This window comes from Catharus ustulatus, chromosome 2 (assembly GCF_009819885.2).
Source record: "Catharus ustulatus isolate bCatUst1 chromosome 2, bCatUst1.pri.v2, whole genome shotgun sequence".
NCBI classification, from domain to species: Eukaryota; Metazoa; Chordata; class Aves; order Passeriformes; family Turdidae; genus Catharus; species Catharus ustulatus.
This window is the reverse complement of record NC_046222.1, coordinates 80,435,471-80,453,457: the sequence shown is the minus strand read 5'-3', so window position 1 is coordinate 80,453,457 and position 17,987 is coordinate 80,435,471.

The window sequence follows — 17,987 nt, the reverse complement described above, 5'->3', positions numbered from 1 at the left end:
ATTTCTTTATATTTTTGTTATGGTTGATACAATGCTAAACAATGCTTGTTATCTGAACTTACTGGTGATTCTTAAGTTCAGTTGTTTTACTGCTCTGTTTTTGGAAATGGAAAATTATATAACAAACTCATTTTAATCAAATATTTATACATGAAAAGGAATTACTGTTTAGCAATTTTAAGTTAAGCTTGTTTCTTTGTTTGATACAAGCAATCAGAAGTTTACAATAACCTAAAGACAGACAATGTATCCTTCTTGAGATGCATTGATGCTATCTGTAAGTTATTTCCCAAGAAAAACATCTTCCTGGAATGTGATGTTTCTCCAGCAGTGCACTGAGTTCTTGATCCATGTGTGTACCCATCCAGTGATATTTTCTGTCACTGCAGAAGTCAGATCTCATGCTGTGTAATCTAGTGCATGGTCATTTACTCAGTTTTCCTGTTGCGTTAGTTCCTCCTATCCTTTCTCAGTAAATGGTTGTATGGATGCACTTCCTGCCAATGACTTCCACCCTGCTGATGTAACCAACTCCAAAGTTTAAGATAGAATCAACTCCTGTCAAAGACAAGTAAGTTCATTATTGATATATGGCCAGATAATTTTTCTCTGCCTTTGTCTTCTAGATCAAAAGATTCTCAAATACCGGATTTCTTTTTCATACAAACCTATATATAGAGAATAAACATTTTCCCTCTAGCCTTTTTCTGTGTATTTGGTAGACTGACTCATCTGGTCTGACTTAAAAACTCGTAGAGAGCAGTGGGAACAGTTTTGACAGGGCTGTTAGCCCCCCAAAAATGTCTCTGAGATGTTTGAATATAAAGGTCACACCCATTTGCCTTCACTTACACGCTTGATTCGTTTTCCAGCTGAAATTTGGGTTATGTGTGTTTAGCTTAAACCACAACTGCCTGAATTACACTCTTGAAATTTAGAAAACTGTATTACTTACCTTGGCTACATGCTAGTGCGCATCTGCTGACTTGTGTGGTGACAAATCATGAGTGCAGAAAAGAAGATAATACATCTTCAGATACAATATTTGCATACAGTAAGGAATCTGGATGTCCCTCTGTCTCAGGAGCAGTGGAAAAAACCTCAGTGATACATTTAGTCACCTACTGACTAATTTAGGGAGATTGCTGCTCTCAGCTTTTAAGGATCTACACATAAATAGGAACATAAAATGTTCCTATTACACAGGAACATTACATTTTTTACTACTTTTTTTTGTGTTTGTTTGTTTGTTTGTTTGTTTGTTTGTTGGGTTTTTTTGTGCAGCACAGTGAATGCTAAGATATACTTTTGTCTCCTGCTCTTAGGGGAACTGTCAAACTTTAGAGGTCTGTCACAGTTTTCTCACCTTATTTTTTCATCTGTACTGCTAAATCCTTTTCTCTAGCCATTCTAGTATATTCATGAATCTTTTTGAAAAGGGAAAGGAGTAGGGGAAATAGGTTCTAAGCTAGAGATGGAAGAAAGGTTAGGACAAAAAATGTGACAGAAAAGTGACTGGAGAGAAAGAAGAGAAAAAATAAATCAATATAGGAAAACAGAATAAAAAAGTAAAAAAGGAAAAATTAAAATGGCCACAGCTGAGTATTTTTAAAATAAAACCAAGGACGGTTAAAAAGTAATTAAAAAGATTAGGGGGAATCAAAGTGAAAAAAACCCAAACCTGTGAGAAGCAAGAAAAGAGGATTATGAGCAGTAAGTAAATAACTTCTAATAAAAAGTATTTAGACAAAATAAAAATAAGGCATGTAATTAATATTAGCTGTTAATTACATTATCGCCTTATCAGGACTTTTTGCATTAGTGGAAATATTGGAATCATACGGGATTAGCTTCTCTCAGATTCATCCACTAAGGTCTTTTTAGCATATTTGTGCTTGTGTCAGATGCCAGTTTCTGGCAGCTCAACTTCTTCTTATGTTACATATTTTTCCCTTACTCCTTTTGAAACTTCTTCCTTCTTTCAACTGTTGTTCTATGCACCTGTTTTTCTTACTGTGAGAGCAAGTGAATGTTAATGTGGGAAACCTGGAAGCGCACACTCCAGAGCACGCATGGAGAAGTTCTGTTTTATAAACGAGCCTGTCATGAGTGGAGTGGGAGCTTTGGACAAAATTTAATGATAAACTGCCACTGAGTCATGAGATGCCAAGGATACCCTCTTGCTTTCTGAAACTCTTTTCAGAGGGAGGAGTCTTGGGGAGTTTGAATCTTATCTTAGCCTCAGACTGTCAATAGTTTAAGTTTTGTGACTTTGTCCCACAGGTTTTAATGATGGCAAATTGCATATATTTACAGAAGATAAGTTATTTATCGCGACAAATGAACAGACAAAAGATAATGGATGAAAGATCTGGATCGTAATTGCTTACTACAGAGTATAAGAGGAGTAGAATTACTATTACATTACAGTATTACATAAAATAGTGCACATCAAAATACCTATATTAAAGCTAGCAAAAAAAATTGTATTGATAAGGAATCAAATGTAACTTACCACTGAAATGACAATAATATACACAGATTCCTTAATCTCTTGGGAAGTAACAGTGAAATAGGCATTCCCACTCATGGGAGAAAATCCACATATTTATAGGAAAATATATAGAAGCCTTCTGCTTTCTGGAAGTTTAGTGTGACTTTTACAGCTGTAAAGTGAATGGCTGTCTGTCAGAAATTCATCTTACCTGGTCAAATCTCATTCAAGAGTAAGATGTTTATTAGAAGCTGAGAGTTGCCAGATCAGTGTAAACCCCTGGTGCCAAAAACCTCACTGGGAGACAGCTTATTTTGTTTGAGTTATCTGGCCAGTTAACAAACAATAGGTAAGCTCTTAGGGAAGTTAGATGCCCAGCTAGAGGACTGAATACATCATACATATATATTATGCCTTAGAAGTTTATTACTTCCGCAAGACAGCTCAGGTCTAAAAGGAGCTGATATCACTTCACTGTGCTCCTGCAAATAAGCATGGAGGAGGATGGCAGAAACAGACCCAAATGCACTGGCAATTTCAAAGTTGCACCGCTTATTAGCTCTGGTTCAATGTCAGCTACTCTTGGCCTAGGTCTCCAGAGCACCAAGTCTTGATCAAGTTTATTAAGGCAGTCACAGCAAGAGTTGTGTCTGTGTATTTTTCCAGTGTCCCAAGTAATGAGCCCTTCTGACTCTGTAGCTTAGGAGAAATAGTTGAGTTGCTCTGCAAGAAGCTGTCTGAGCCTTGCAAACCTGGGACTGAAGCAGAACTAATTACCCTTGCTGAAGTGAAGCTGACTGTATGTATTGGGACGTCTCTACATTTGACTCTACAGTACCTTTGCTTCTGGGAATGTAATAAAACTGTCTTTCATATGGTTATTCTCTGGATGGTTTTATTCTCTGCTCCTAGGTTATCACATCCTCTTTGTACAGCACACTTACAACAGGAGTAGATGGGTGGTGAAGGATAGAGCTGCCTGTTAGGTGCCACAGTGGCAACAATAAAACGATCTGTGGTGTCTCACATCTGATTACCACCCATGTTGCTAAGTGGTCCTTTCCTCTTCTCCTTTAGCCCCTGGTCTCTTTCTTTGGGCACTGTATTTTTGTGTCTGCAAAACAGCTGAATTAGATGTAGCAGAAAATAAATTCCTAATTTTTTTTTTTTTAGGTTTGTTTTTTTTTTTTTTTTTTTTTTTTTTGTTTTTATTTTTTGATAGGCTGTGTTTTAGCTGGATCAGTTCCTGGATTGTATAATTAAGTGCTACTGGTGGTGTAACAGAGGTAAATATCAAAGTACAGAAGCACATAGTTAGAGCTGATTGCCCAGGACCATATTCAGACAGCTTTTGAGCATCTCCAAGGAGACGTCAGAACCTCTCTGGGCCGTCTGCTCCACTGCTTGGTCATCATCTCAGTGAAAATGTGTTTTCTGATGTTCATATGGAAACTCCTGATTTTGAGTTAGTCCCCATTGCCTCCAGTCCTGTTACTGAGCACCACTGCAAAGAACATGCCTCTTTCCGCAGGTATTTGTACACATTGATGTCATTCCTCCTGATCCTTCTCTTCTCCATGCTGAAGCATCCCAGCACATTTATCCTTTGCTCATTGGGGAGATGTTTTCAGTCCCTTAGTAAGCTTTGTGGCTTTTCAACAGACTGTCTCTGGTAGTTCTGTACCTTTTTTATACTGGGGAGCCCAAAATAGGACAACGTGCTTCATGTTTGGCCTCACCAGTGCTAAGTCAAGACAGGGCTGTCATCTGTTTTATTTTTGTGTCTCCATCACATCATGTAGTATACACCCAACAAGAAATTTCTGTTGGTTCAGCATCAGCTGGTATTAGCATCATCCCTTTGCATTAGTTTCCTTTCTAAATGATCTTCCATGTGTAAGTGCAATTTGGGAGCAGAATAACCAAATTACAAACCAACATTTTTATCCTAGTAATTTCTTCAATGGTAAATGTGTAAACTGGGTTACAGCAAACTGCTCCTAGCCTACTCAAAAAGGAATGTTTTCCCTTTTTTTACTGATCAGTTTTCAAAGTCAACTGTGATCAGAGAACATATATTAACAAGAAAGGCCAGAGGAAAACATTTTAAAAAGAGAGAGAAAAAGGTTTCTCCCTCAGGGATCGATTGTAAATGTGAAAATTTTTGACAGTTCCAGGACAATCTTTTTGCCTTTTCTTTGATAGGCAATGTCTCTGGTCAACCTGAGATCCAGCTGGATAGAAATCTACCTCAGTGGGTGATTAAAGTTCCCTCTTTTTTTCCTAGTGGCATTAAACAATGCAGAAAACAACTGTCAAAGAATCAAAGAATCACAGCTTTATACCAAGAGTGTATAAATTACACAGCCTTATACCAAGAGTGTATAAATTACGCTGTTAAACTTGAAAAATAGCTTTGGCTGTTCTCCTAGCAGACCAAGCAAATAGGGAAGAAAATATTTTCTTTTCTTTTGAAAAGGTGACATACAGGGCAAACACGATAAAATCAACTAAAGAAAAAGGGACAGAATTTCCTAGAATTACTTTATGAAAATAACCCATCTGAAAGGGGCTTTTTTGTTTGCTTTCATTTATTTTATTTTTGATTCTTTGCACGTTTTGTCCGTCAAGACCTAGATCAGTTTACTGTTACAGAATAACTACATGAGACTCACATACATGAATAATTCTGGCTTTACTAACTTAACTGCTAGAAACTAGAAATGCTCAAAAGCAGAAGACAAATGCTGAGACACAGACTGCTGTGGGGTTTTTTTCCTAACATATTTCATTCCAAATGAAAAAGAAAAAAAGACAGGATTTTGAATAATCTAAACCTGTTTCATTTTATGCCATTTAAATTGAAAACCTGTATGTCTGTTTCAGGGGAAATTATTTACATAATTTACTGCACTAAGTGATCATACAACTGGAAGTGAAAAACCTCAACTTAAAATGTAATTTTGTTCTCTTTTTTTTCCGCTCATCCAATTTCATTCACTGATTTGATAAAAATGCTAACTGCATCTGTAGACTTTGTTTTCTTTAATGTATTCAAATAAATCTGGGTAAAAAATTACAACTGATTATCCAAAACAGAAAGTTGATGCCATCAAGACAAATTAATTGATGCTTCATTTTTTACACCTCGAAGCCAAAATCCAAAATCTAAATACTGCTGCCTGTGTGACTTATTCAATGTATGAGGAGAATTTCTTGTCCAAATTACATATTAGATATTCAGTGAAGTAGAGGTAGTCAAGAAAAAATGCTAAGTATGCAGGTTTCCTTGAAATCCTACCACTCCTGAAAGGTTAGGCACTTAAATTATTTGGGACAATTTACCTTGAATCTTTTTATGGTCAGGGACATTTAATAACCACTCTTTCAGAGTAAGGAACCATTTGCTCTCCACTTTAAAAAAAAGCAGTGCATATATCAATTGCTTTCATTCCCCAGTATCAATGTGAGCATGAAGTGCAAGGTCTGGTTAAATTGCTCCCTTCTCCTGAGTACGGGGAAAAAGGAGGATTCAAGGTTATGCTTGTACCCTCCTTGTTCAGGCTGAAAAGATCATCAAGACTGAGGACTGCCTGTACTTCTTCTGTAGATGAACATTCAAAATTGAAGGTACTGTGAAATGAGAGCAGAAGAAAAATCTGTTCCTAACTTAGTAGATGAAGAATTCACATTAGAAACAAACATTCTTATATTTGCTTCATTGAGGGTTCTCAAATTAATTTTTAAAAATTTATTATCTGCATAATAAGAAATGAAGTTTGTGTCTCTCATTGAGATCAAACAAAAAATCCTTAAAATGAAAATCCCATGTAATATTCCATTTCATGATACCTTTCGATTTCTTTCTCATGTTTTGACTCTTATGGGAAAATACAGGTGACCCACTAGGCCAGGGGAAACCATACAAGTTACACTTGTAGAGTAGTAAACAGCATCCTACAATACAATACAAACTAAATCTAGGAGACAGGAACCCAAATACCTTCACTTGCAATCAAAAACTTAACTCCTGGAAATGCTAAAGAAAATTAAAAAACCATAAACAGTGTAAGATCACGTAAGTGACTGTGTTACCAGCATTTGCTCTACTATAATTTGATTTCCCCCACTATTAGAACAAAGAGTAACTATAGTGAACACCTGATTTCAGGAGTAAAATGGACTAGTACGGTTCAGACACTATCCTTGATCAGTTAAGTTGCATTTACAAGGTAAGTCTAGTTTATGTCATGTTTATTACATGTAAATTTAGATGTGAGGTCCTCATATTGAGTTAAAAAGCTCAGCTATTACTGGAGTGTTTTAATAATGACTTTTAAATTAACTCAGTCATGAAGCATATACTTCTGATGCCACTGATTGGCAGAAAACGTGCTCCTTAAGCTTTGCTTATCATAAATGCTGAGCTAAATTTTTTGTTGAAACTGACCATTAAAAAGAACACTGAATTACATATAAATATAAATCTGTTTTATTTTACAAAAACGCTCCTGCATTTTGTTATTTTTTGAAAAAAATACAAATAATAGAAAGACAGCACTACAGATGTTACTTTGGTTTTAATATTTTTATAGAAAAATCTATCATGGAGTTTGAATTCTCCAAGAATGATTCATTCTTGGATTGGTAACTGAAGTGAACAGTTTTGCATTGGTGGTGTAATGAAGCCTTCTTATTATTTCATAGTTTATGAATAATGAAAATTTGCAATGATATTAATGATGATGAAAGTAACTGTGACACCAAAACATAAAGAATTCATTGAGACAAAAAAGGCATAACCCGCCTAGTTATTTCCCACTAATAATTCTGTGACTCCAAGTTTGAATAGACTGTTATTTTTCCTTCTGCATAAGTACTGCCATCAGTAAGGAATATAAAAAAAAACATTGGCATTTTAACAGATTAAAATGATATAAGTAGGCTTAATTGTAAATAATATACATATCCATTACCTTTACTAACACTTTCATTGGTAAACTACGAAAGAATATAGGGCTTTTTCCCCTGTCTTTTCACACTCAAGTTTTATCTTTCATTGGTTTGTGAATATTGTAAGCAACCTTGCATTGCTTGCAGATTAATGATTTAACTTCTTTTATCAATCCGTATAGATGTGTGCTGAATTCAGGTATCAGTTAATGTCTGAGAGAACAAAGGCATTGACCATTCTTAATTTTCTCTTTAAATAGCAGAATATATGATTAATCACAGAATATATAATTAGCATATAATCTTGCGCTTCACAGTAACTAAATAGAGACTTTTTTTTCAAAAGAGACTGTTCTATTGGAATATTATGTGGACATGAATAGGAAAATGAAATCAAATCACCACATGACAACCAAAGTCTTTATTTTGAAGGCAGTGTAAAATGTTGTCACAGAATGGTAACAAGAAATAATGATTGTTTTCAAAATTTCTACAACACAGCAGTACAAACCACTCAGAGTTCAGCCATCTGTGGAACTAGTCCTTGGAAAATCCTTTTGCTTTCAACAGCGGTGATATAATCAATTTCTGATTTGAGTGGCAGTTACAACCATATTCATTTAAAGTCAAATGAAGTACTATCCTGTTAAATTAAAAAAAAAAAGAACTACCATCTATCTGTGATGTAGAATTTTGATGTTATAAATTTTTTTACTTATATTAGCTTTTGAACAAATAAATGCTTGTACTTTAAATACTTGCACATTCTTAACTTGCAGTATTTGAGTAGTCCTACTGAATTCAACTGGTAAGATTAAAATACAAAGTATTAGCGATATTACTGGAGACGGTAGTAGATTTTTAGAGAAATACTGTAACAAACAGAAGATGTACAGACTGATCCTGCACATTATACAACTTTTCAGAGGTTTCTTGCTTTCCTGAGCAAGGTATTCCATTTTGTTCATGGTCTCTTTCTACTTGCCCTTTACTTGCATTAATTTGTCTACTTGTCCTTACTTGAACTCAAACATACTTTTAGAGTTCATAATATCCTGCAACTGTGAATTCTACATGAATTACACACTGCATAATGTGTGCAGCATTTGTAGGAATCAGTGTTAGCTCCTTCTGTCTACACAGGAATCGCATCCCATGTATATTCCTAAACTGGAGACAAGATTTGGTGGTAATTGCTGAAATTTAGTGAGCTGGACCTTCGGAAAGCTATCTATTTCTGGATAAACAGGAAGTGTACTTGTACTCATTTTTAATATAAATGGGATTGTAAAAACCTTGAATTGTTGAGCAGTTCACATATATAAATAACAATAATGGTCTATTTTTACTTAAGATGTGGTGCATATACTTTTCTATTGTAATACCAATATCCAAATTCTGCTAAACTTTTGGAGATAAAAGAATGTCTTGTTCAAAATTTTCTCAATTACCTACTGATGGAATTACCTTGACTTTTGTTTGAGAAACTTAGGGCAATAAAAGAACCAGATTTCTAAAGAGAACTGAATATGTGGCTTCTGGAAAAAACAAAGGTCTCTTGAATACAGATGAAATTAAGCTTTGGATGAAGTTTATCTTGTCTGGTGAAGCATTTGTCACTGTCTCCTACAACATCCTCAAATATAACCAGACAAATTGAGTTACATAAGTATACAGTGAGGTGCATTGAAAACTGAGTAAATAACCAGGTCCACTTAGTTTTGATCCAAATCATGAAGTCCAGCTGCAGGCAAGTAATTGTTAGTATAGCCTAAGCACTGATACCAAGCACAATACTCCAATACCTTAATTACAGACCAGAATGCTGAGACAGAGCAAACCCTCAGCAAGTTCTCACAGGTAATACAAAACTGTGAGGAACAGCTGATGGATGGTTGTATTGCCATTTAAAGGGACTTTGACAGGCTGGAGAAATGGGCTGAATGGAGCCTTGTGAAGTTCAGCAGAGGGAAGAGCAATGGTTTTTTTCCTGGGTTGAATAACTCCAGACACCAGGATTGTCTAAGTGCCAAGCATCTAGGAGGCACTTCTCAGCCCTACAGAGAACTTTAGTGTTCTGGTGGACAGCAGAAGTCCTTTCTCATAGGAAAGAAGGCCAAAAAGTGTCCTGGACTGCATTGGTAGCATTCTCCCATAACTGCAGGAGAGGCAATCCTTTTCTACTAAGCACTGGTGATGCTGCATCTGGAGTACCATGTTTGGTTCTGAACTGTTGAGTATGAGAAAGACATGGACTGACTGAAGTTAGTGCACCATAAAGCCTTTGTGGTAAGGAACTGGAACATCTTTCATATGAACCTGAAATCTGATACTGTTCAACCTGGAGAAGGAAGACTCTTCAAAAACATACTTAGTCTGACAGGGGAGCTGGACTGGATAATTTCAAGAGATCCCTTCAAAAATACATTTTTGTGATTCCATCATTCTTGAACCTCATGATGTTTCTGTTGATCCAGTCCTCTGCTTTTTAAGGTCACTAAGAATTGACACTTTGCCATGTATTTTGCCAGCCACTCCACCCAGTTTAGTGCCCTTAAAAGCTTTCCTGCTGTTGCACTGTTGTCGTTGTTCAGTTCGCTGATAAAGATATTGAAAAAACAAGCCTCACTATTGACCCCTGCATACTCTGCTTGTCAGTGGCTGTCATCTGGACATTGTATTGTTGCTCATATTCTTTGCACACAGGAATCCAACATGTTTTCTGCATACCTAAATATTCATCAATTCATTCAGCCATTTCAGATGTCTTCAGCTTCTGTTTTAGTTTCTGTTATTTCTGTTATTTCTGTCATTTCTGTTATTTCTGTTGTTTAGGACAGAACACGGTGCATAAAGGTCAAATGCCTTGGCCAGTAAGCACTGCCTTCCTTACAGAGGAAAGAAAAGGAAAGAGACGAGTGAAAATATCACTGCTTAATTAGTGACCTCTTAAAAAAATTTCAATTTATTTTCTGATAAAAGAAAATAGCATAGGATTTGTTATATTTACTTGGTTTACTTGGTTTAGCTATGTGTGTGATAAGGAGAATAATGGCCTACCAGAGTGCATAATTATTTAAGTAATGTGGAATTCTGTGACAATTACTAAAGTCTGTTGCTGGGAATTATATTAGTATTTTGTCATGGTATTAAAGGCTTAAAAGTGGAGAAGGAAAAAAAAAATTACCAGTAAGAAAGATTAATGAGACTTACACAGGCAACGTGTATAGAACTTAAAATGTAGTATTTGGGACATTATACTCATTGTGGAAGCAAGAAATGGTCATATGAGATCATTCTTAATTTGGAGTCATAAAAAGGGCATAAAGAGTACTATAGAACCACATAAGGCAGATTCTAGACATGTGATGCCTCAGGGAGAGTTACATACTGGCTACAGAACCATTAAAACTCTGGAAAAGAAAGTTTTATTAGATTTTATGTCTTGGCTCAGCATTGACAATGTGTAGATCTAAATATCTGTCCAGGCTAAATTTAAAAAAAGGAAACAATACTTAATCTCTGAAACAGCACTATCAATTATATTTTGTAACGGCATCACAGTCATCAGAATTCCTAGGTAACTTATAACTGGAAGGACAGTGGATGAGGGCCAAGGCATGGTATAACCTAGTGGTCCTGATTCTGTTTCAGTTTTAAATCAATGTAATTTATAAATTATATAGGGAGACAACATGCCTGCACAGTGAAAGGAAACTTAGAAATATTATCTGTCAATATTCTCTTTGAGAAGAATTGACTTTCTGATCCTAGTAACCATTCAATTACATTGTAAATTCAGTCAGCCTGATGCAAGCCCTTTTCATTATAATAGATTGAAGTAAGATGTACTGCTAATAGAACTGAAGTACGTTTTTGCTTTTCATTGTTTTCCACATTTTGGGCAGATTTTTGTAAGTGTCTAGACATATCAAGATAAAGTAAATCATCTATTGCGATTTCTCTGGCATGACTTACATGTGCAACGGTTTCTGAATATTAGAAAGTTTCTATGTACGGTAATTTTACGATTATAAGCCGCACTTCCAGGTGTCGACAACTTTTTGTTCCTTGTCCATATATAAACCGCACCTGGTTGTAAGGCCCACCTCCGGTGGTCGACAACTGTCTTGGGTTACAATACAGAGTGTGATAAAAGGTATCTATTCTATCACCATCTGTTGAAGTGGGGGCAGTGATCCTAAGCTCCATGGGAGATATTCTGCTAATGGGCCATCCATTGAAACCAGGTAGGGCATTGTTCTTTATCTTTTCACAACCCATCCTTCCTCCAGCGAGTCATTTTCTGCTAATGGCCCATTGAGTCCCACTGTGTGACTGATAAAATTACTTCATCCCATTGGAAGTTGCTCCAGCCAGGGAGAAGAGCCCAACATTTCTTACCAAGATAAAAACAGAGGTTTGGGGACACTAAGGGAGCCCCTTTCTCCACTGGACTCCAGAGGAAAACGGGATTTCTCCACATCACCACTGGACCTCTAGAGGGAAACTGCACCTTCTACAGGAGCACTGCTTCAACTTAATCACATCTGTCACTGCAGGAGGATGCAGCCACCATTTAATGGGACTGCTACCAACACCCTGCCTGACAGGGTGTCAGGTTGTACTCTGACTTTGTCAGGGTTTGGAGTTTGTTCCTTTGTAGTACAGTATTTCTATTTTAATTTCCCTAGTAAAGAACTGTTATTCTTAGTTACCATATCTTTGCCTGAAAGCCCCTTGATTTCAAAATTATAATAATTTGGAGGGAGGGGGTTTACATTCTCCATTTCAACAAGAAGCTCCTACCTTTCTCAGCAGACACCTGTCCTCCAAACTAAAACAGCAACTTTTTGTTCTTTGTCCATATATAAGCCGCACCTGATTGTAAGCCGCACTTCGGGTTCGGACCAAAATTTTAGTCAAAATGGTGCAGCTTATAATTGTGAAATTACTGTACTTAAGTATTTTAAAGTCTGTCCCAGTTTTGGAAGTATGTGACAAAGAACTGAAAAATGAACATCATGAAGAGGGTGGGTAAAAGATAATTTATCTTTTCTAGACAATGTCTAGAAAAGCATTGAAGGATTGTGCCTGTCTGTAGCCTGTGGAACACTGCCAAAGGAATTGCAGATTCAAACTTTCAAGATTCAAGAAATCTGGACAAGTATTCAAGGGCTGATCAAATGCTGGTCACTATAAAAAAGATTTAACAGTTCTAAGCCAATCCTCAAGCCATGGATGGTGTTTGGGAGCTGAAAACAAACTTAGACTTCCTGAGCAGTGGGAACTGCATTATATATTTATCTAGATACTACTCTTCATAGGAGTGCTGGAGGGGTCACTTATGGAGAAAGTTTATTGGGATGATCCAGTACGGACATACATGTACAAATGCAATTGTAGTCCTGAGGACATGAGTTACAGGACTAAAAGCAAGGTGTGACTCTTTGGAACAAAGATATGCATATAATTAATTAAAAAGTCTGAAGTTTAAGGAGGATGAACTGATTATCTCTTGCCAGCAAACAGGGAGACAATCTGCCCATTGTGTCACTAGGTGAAGAGGTATGTACTGCACTCTCTCCAGGGGTTTCCAGAAGGATATGGTAGGGAGGGAAAATAAATGTACCTTCAGAGACCCTAATGGGACAGTGTTCATGGAGCCATATCCTCTATATTTTCCCCACTCATTACAGGGAACCCTGGCCCTCCTGAGGAAAGCTGAAATGGTCAACATAAAATGCTCCCAAGAAGTACTGGACTGGGAATCTCAATACTAGGGGAAAATGGTAGAATCTAAGGATTTTCTCTTTATGGGATGTAAGAGGATGATTAATGAGTCTTTCTGTAATAATTAGGTTATGTGGACTCTTAGGCTGTTAAAATGTTAATTGGACTAGTGATGAGTTCCTGGCTCACAGGAGAGGTGTTTTGCTGATACCCTAATGGGGTTCTGAGAATTGCAAGAGCAGAAAATCCACCGTAGGACTGGTGTCACCTGGCTGGGCACAGCCAGGGTGCTTACAGGGACTGCATCCCCTCCCTGGCATAGCTCCTGACGTTAATAATAAGGAACAATCTCTTGGAGGCAATCTTGAAGAAAGTCCTCCATTCCCACAGTGTACTAACTTCAGTTTATTTCTTTATCCAGAGGCGATCTTTCTGAGTCTTTGTGTTTGCATCTAGCCTTACACTTCTAATCCTTTGCAACTGAGTTATAAGATGATTACTGGTACAATTTGGGTACTTTGATGATAACATGATACAACAGGCGATCTGCCTGTTTGAAACATGAATGTTTCTTTTACAGGTCTGTGTGGCTACAGCAGCTAAACTTTTCATCAGAACGTTTCTATAGTATGAAAAATGAGTCAAAATATTTGCATGATTGCCTTAGGAACCAAGTATTGGGAATTTGCTTGTTTCCTTTACTACTGCCCCAAATTATTAAAGTGTTTTTATTTTGAAAGTATCCCAAAATTTCCAACTTGTGTGGAGGGGATAACTAATGCTGTAAGTGGAACCTTGTTGAGGTCAGTGCTTTGCAAAAGGTATCTGTCACCTGTGGCTTGCTGTTACCTGTGTCTTCCTAGAATTAATTTTAGCGAAAGCATAGAGAAAAGATAAAAGGAGATCAACAATTTTAGCTAAGATCAGAGTGGCTGTTTCCTCTTGTGCTCCTTTTCCCTCATGAGAAAAATCACATTGTGGAGGAATCTAGAGCAGCTATATCTTTAACTGACACTAAGTCATTGATGTCTCATGGACACTAGGATTTTATTATTTTTCTCCTAAGTGAGATAGGATGATAGTTGCTCCTTTATGCATAATTGCTAAGTCATTAATTCCCTTTCCTTATTGCTTATGAATTCATTTTGAGGCCCTGACAGTCTTTTTCTAATCTTTCTCCTCTCTCCCTTCATTCTTTTCCAGAGATCTTGCTTTCTGCCTGAGGTTGTCTGAGTGCGTATGGATTATCTGCTTCTCTACAGCGAACTCTCTTCAGTTACATTAAAAAAAACAAAAACAAAAATCCTCCTCATAACGAACCAAAACCCCAAAAATACAGCAGTTTTATTAGACAGTCTGCTTTAAAATACTGGTTGTCAGATAATTTTTTTTATTATTATTTTTTCAGTTAAAAAACATTTTCTGAAGAGAAATTTTGTTAGTGACCATGTTTATTATGTATCAGAAAAAATCATGCACAATTTTATCTACAAAAGTCAGAAATTTATATCTGAAAAAAAAATAACAAGAAATGTCTTAGCTTACAGACTCAAGAACTCATTTTTAAAATCCACCTAGAAAAGACTCAGGAACTCATTTTGAATATCCACTTCGAAATGAAATTTTTGTCATCAAAATATTCTGAAAGTGGAATGATAGGTTTCATTTTCAGTTAAAAAAAATCAATTAGACTTTTTGGACCATTAATTATCTGAGAGATAGCACTCTCAATTTTAGAGGCTGAAGAGAACTATATATGTCTATTTAATTCATGAGCAAAAGCAAGATATGCTAACTGATGCCAAAAATCTATATATTGATTTTATGAATATTTAGGATTGTTTACTATCTATCATACTTGCTTACAGAAAATGTAATTATTTCCAAGGTATTTTATTAGTACCTCTGAATGGCAGTTTTATTAAATGAAAATCAGGACACAAGGGGGCTCACTTGTTTTACTTTTCTGGATTTTCTTGTAATACTGATATCGTACAAAACACGGTTTTCCTTGGAATTAATTATCCAGGACACTTATTATAAACCTATAAATGTGATTGAAAGGTAGGTTATTCTACTTTGAGGAAGAGAAACGTAGCTTATAATTTCTTTTTTATTGTTCATAATATGTCATTTTTCCTTAGTTCAGCTTCCCACAAAACAATTACAAAAATGAAACTGTAATCACTAATATATATTAAGTTTAATATGTATTAAGACATTAATTTCAAAATCTTTTTTTAACCAGGTGGATGAGTTTAGTCCTATCTTTTCAAACATGCAAACATGTCTTATATGTATGGACTTTCTTTGACCTATGATGAAACATGTCACTTTTGGAAAATGTTAATTATCTTTGCCAAAGTAAATAGAATGGGTTAAAAAAAGCATTTCATCATTTCATTATTACCTGAGGAAGACTGACTCCTCTTTTACGTTAGAGGAATAAAACTATTACTCTTGTATGACAGGGTTGCTTTGCCAGAGAAAAAGAAGCTTTCCACTTCCTGAATTACATCTGATTGCCTGCATATACACTGAAGGTGATGGCTTCCTCACAAAGGAACGGATGAAGGGTTTTCTTGCATGGATCTGGTAAAGCATGCAGTACCTTTGGCTCTTTGACCTCCTGTGAGCAGAAAAGAATTGTTCTTCAATACCTTCTTGTAGTTCAGATTATCCTGTGCTTGTATTTCAGGCAGACTACATCTCTTATTTTCAGTAATATCTCTTTGTATCCCTGTATCACCATGAAAAAGACAGAACAAATTTCGTCCCTAAATATTTCAATTTAATTTCTTCCTCAGGAGGAACCAAATTTGTCAAAAAAACCCAGACCGGTGTTCGCTTTTATCCTCTTGAAGCATTATCATTATTATTCATTATTATTATTATTATTGAAGCATTATATTATTATTCCAGATAAATTCTGACATTTTCAATGATGATGAGAAAACACACAATAATAGTGAAGTGATTCTGAAACTCAGGCAATGAAAACAATTGTGTCCATTCTAGGTATATTAGGTAAGCAGGAAAAAAAATCATATTTCTGCAAAATGAAAAAAGGTGAAACGAATGTCAATGAAAATATTTGAAAGTCTCTCAGATCAGAAACAAGAATTAATTTGTCTTGGTTTTACAGAGATGTTAGAGAATTTATTACTTTGAATTTGACAATGGATATATAAGATGTTTCTAAAATGTTGGCTCATCTTAAGAGATGAAATTTTCTTTGACAGAAGCCAACTTCAACTAACTTACCTGTTGAGGTGCTGTTTGGTTTGAGGTATTTATTTTTGCAAAAACTCTTAAAAGTTTTAGGTCCCTCTGGCATCTTAAAGCTTGTGCTGAGCTGGATAAAATACTTGAAAGCAAGGAAGGAAACATAGTCTAATAGCAGCAGTTACTAGGCAAAGCCATGCTTCAGTCAAGGAAAACAAGCTCTGGACAGATCGTGACTTGTTCACAAAAATGGAGGTAGGTCATTGCTTTACTCCTTCCCAGCCCCACCCTCCTGCCCAAATGAGATTAGGTCTATCAATAGAGGGTAGTCATGCTGTAAATAATAGCTTTGTGATTTATATTTATCAATCCATAATGTTCTAGCTAAAAAGGACCATCACTGCATTTTCCCTCAGATATTTTCATTAGATATTTTGCTTCATAAGACCTTTTGCCAGAAGAAGGAATTACACAGTATCTTCTCTTTTTCTGCATCACATGGATTTGACAAGTCCATTAGCAAAAATTTACAGTTTGAAATGTAATTTTAGACTGAGGACACAATGCTGAAACTCTTATTCATGTTAGTTACTTGAGTATGAACACTGAGAACTTTCTTATTGAAGGTTCCAGATCATAGAAAAACAATTAGTCTACACTAAAATGGTGTAGCTGAAACCATACTACCCTGTGTTTAAAGCACAGTCTATGACTTCTAACTGTGGTTTCTTTGGTTAAGCAAATACTATTCATGTCCTGTCAAAAACTAAGCAGCATTTAGTTGATTGCTTTCATACACTTGAGCATGTCAAATGCCTGGTGATAAAAAAGCCAGCAGCATAACAGATACAGTCTAAGTACCTGGAAGAGTTGAAATAGGTATTGATATGAGTTTTAACTGAGCCCATCTGATCTCTGCATCACATATAGGTTGTTAGATTATTTAATGACACATAAAATACCTTAAGCTTTCTGTAGAAAACCAGAAAGTGTTCTGTAGATTGTTTAGCAGAATATAAGATATGCGTGCTGGCAGAAAAGGGATAAATTTGATGTATTCCTGATTTTCACTGCTATCTTATCACATAATTTGGCACAGAAATGTTAATGTAGGTTATTGTCCTGATAATTCAACAATTCCAGTAAGAATGGATTTTATATATTCAGTTTTACTGCTCTTGCACCCACAGTGTTAGGCTCCAGTAAAATACACTGATTGGATTAATCCATCTGCCAGCTGAAGAAGTTGACAAGGTTAGAGGTGGCAATAAGAATCCATCACGTTTGCTTGCTTTCAGTACCATTTGTTTACAGTGTACGGATTTGTGAGCTGAAGGAGTCTCTGCACTGCAGTCGAGCAGCCGAGCATATCTGTGTTCAGATTTCCTCCTCAGACAGCCAGCTCACAGTTCAAATGACTTGGCTTCCCCTGTGCACAGTCAGTCATGAGCTGTTCAAGCACCAATGGCTCATCAGAACGCCAGGTTCCTGGAACAAAAGCAACTGTCCACTCAAGTCTTTTTGCCTGAAGTTTACCTTCCTTCTCCCATTATATTCCTTTTTCATTGTTTAGTTTCAGCCT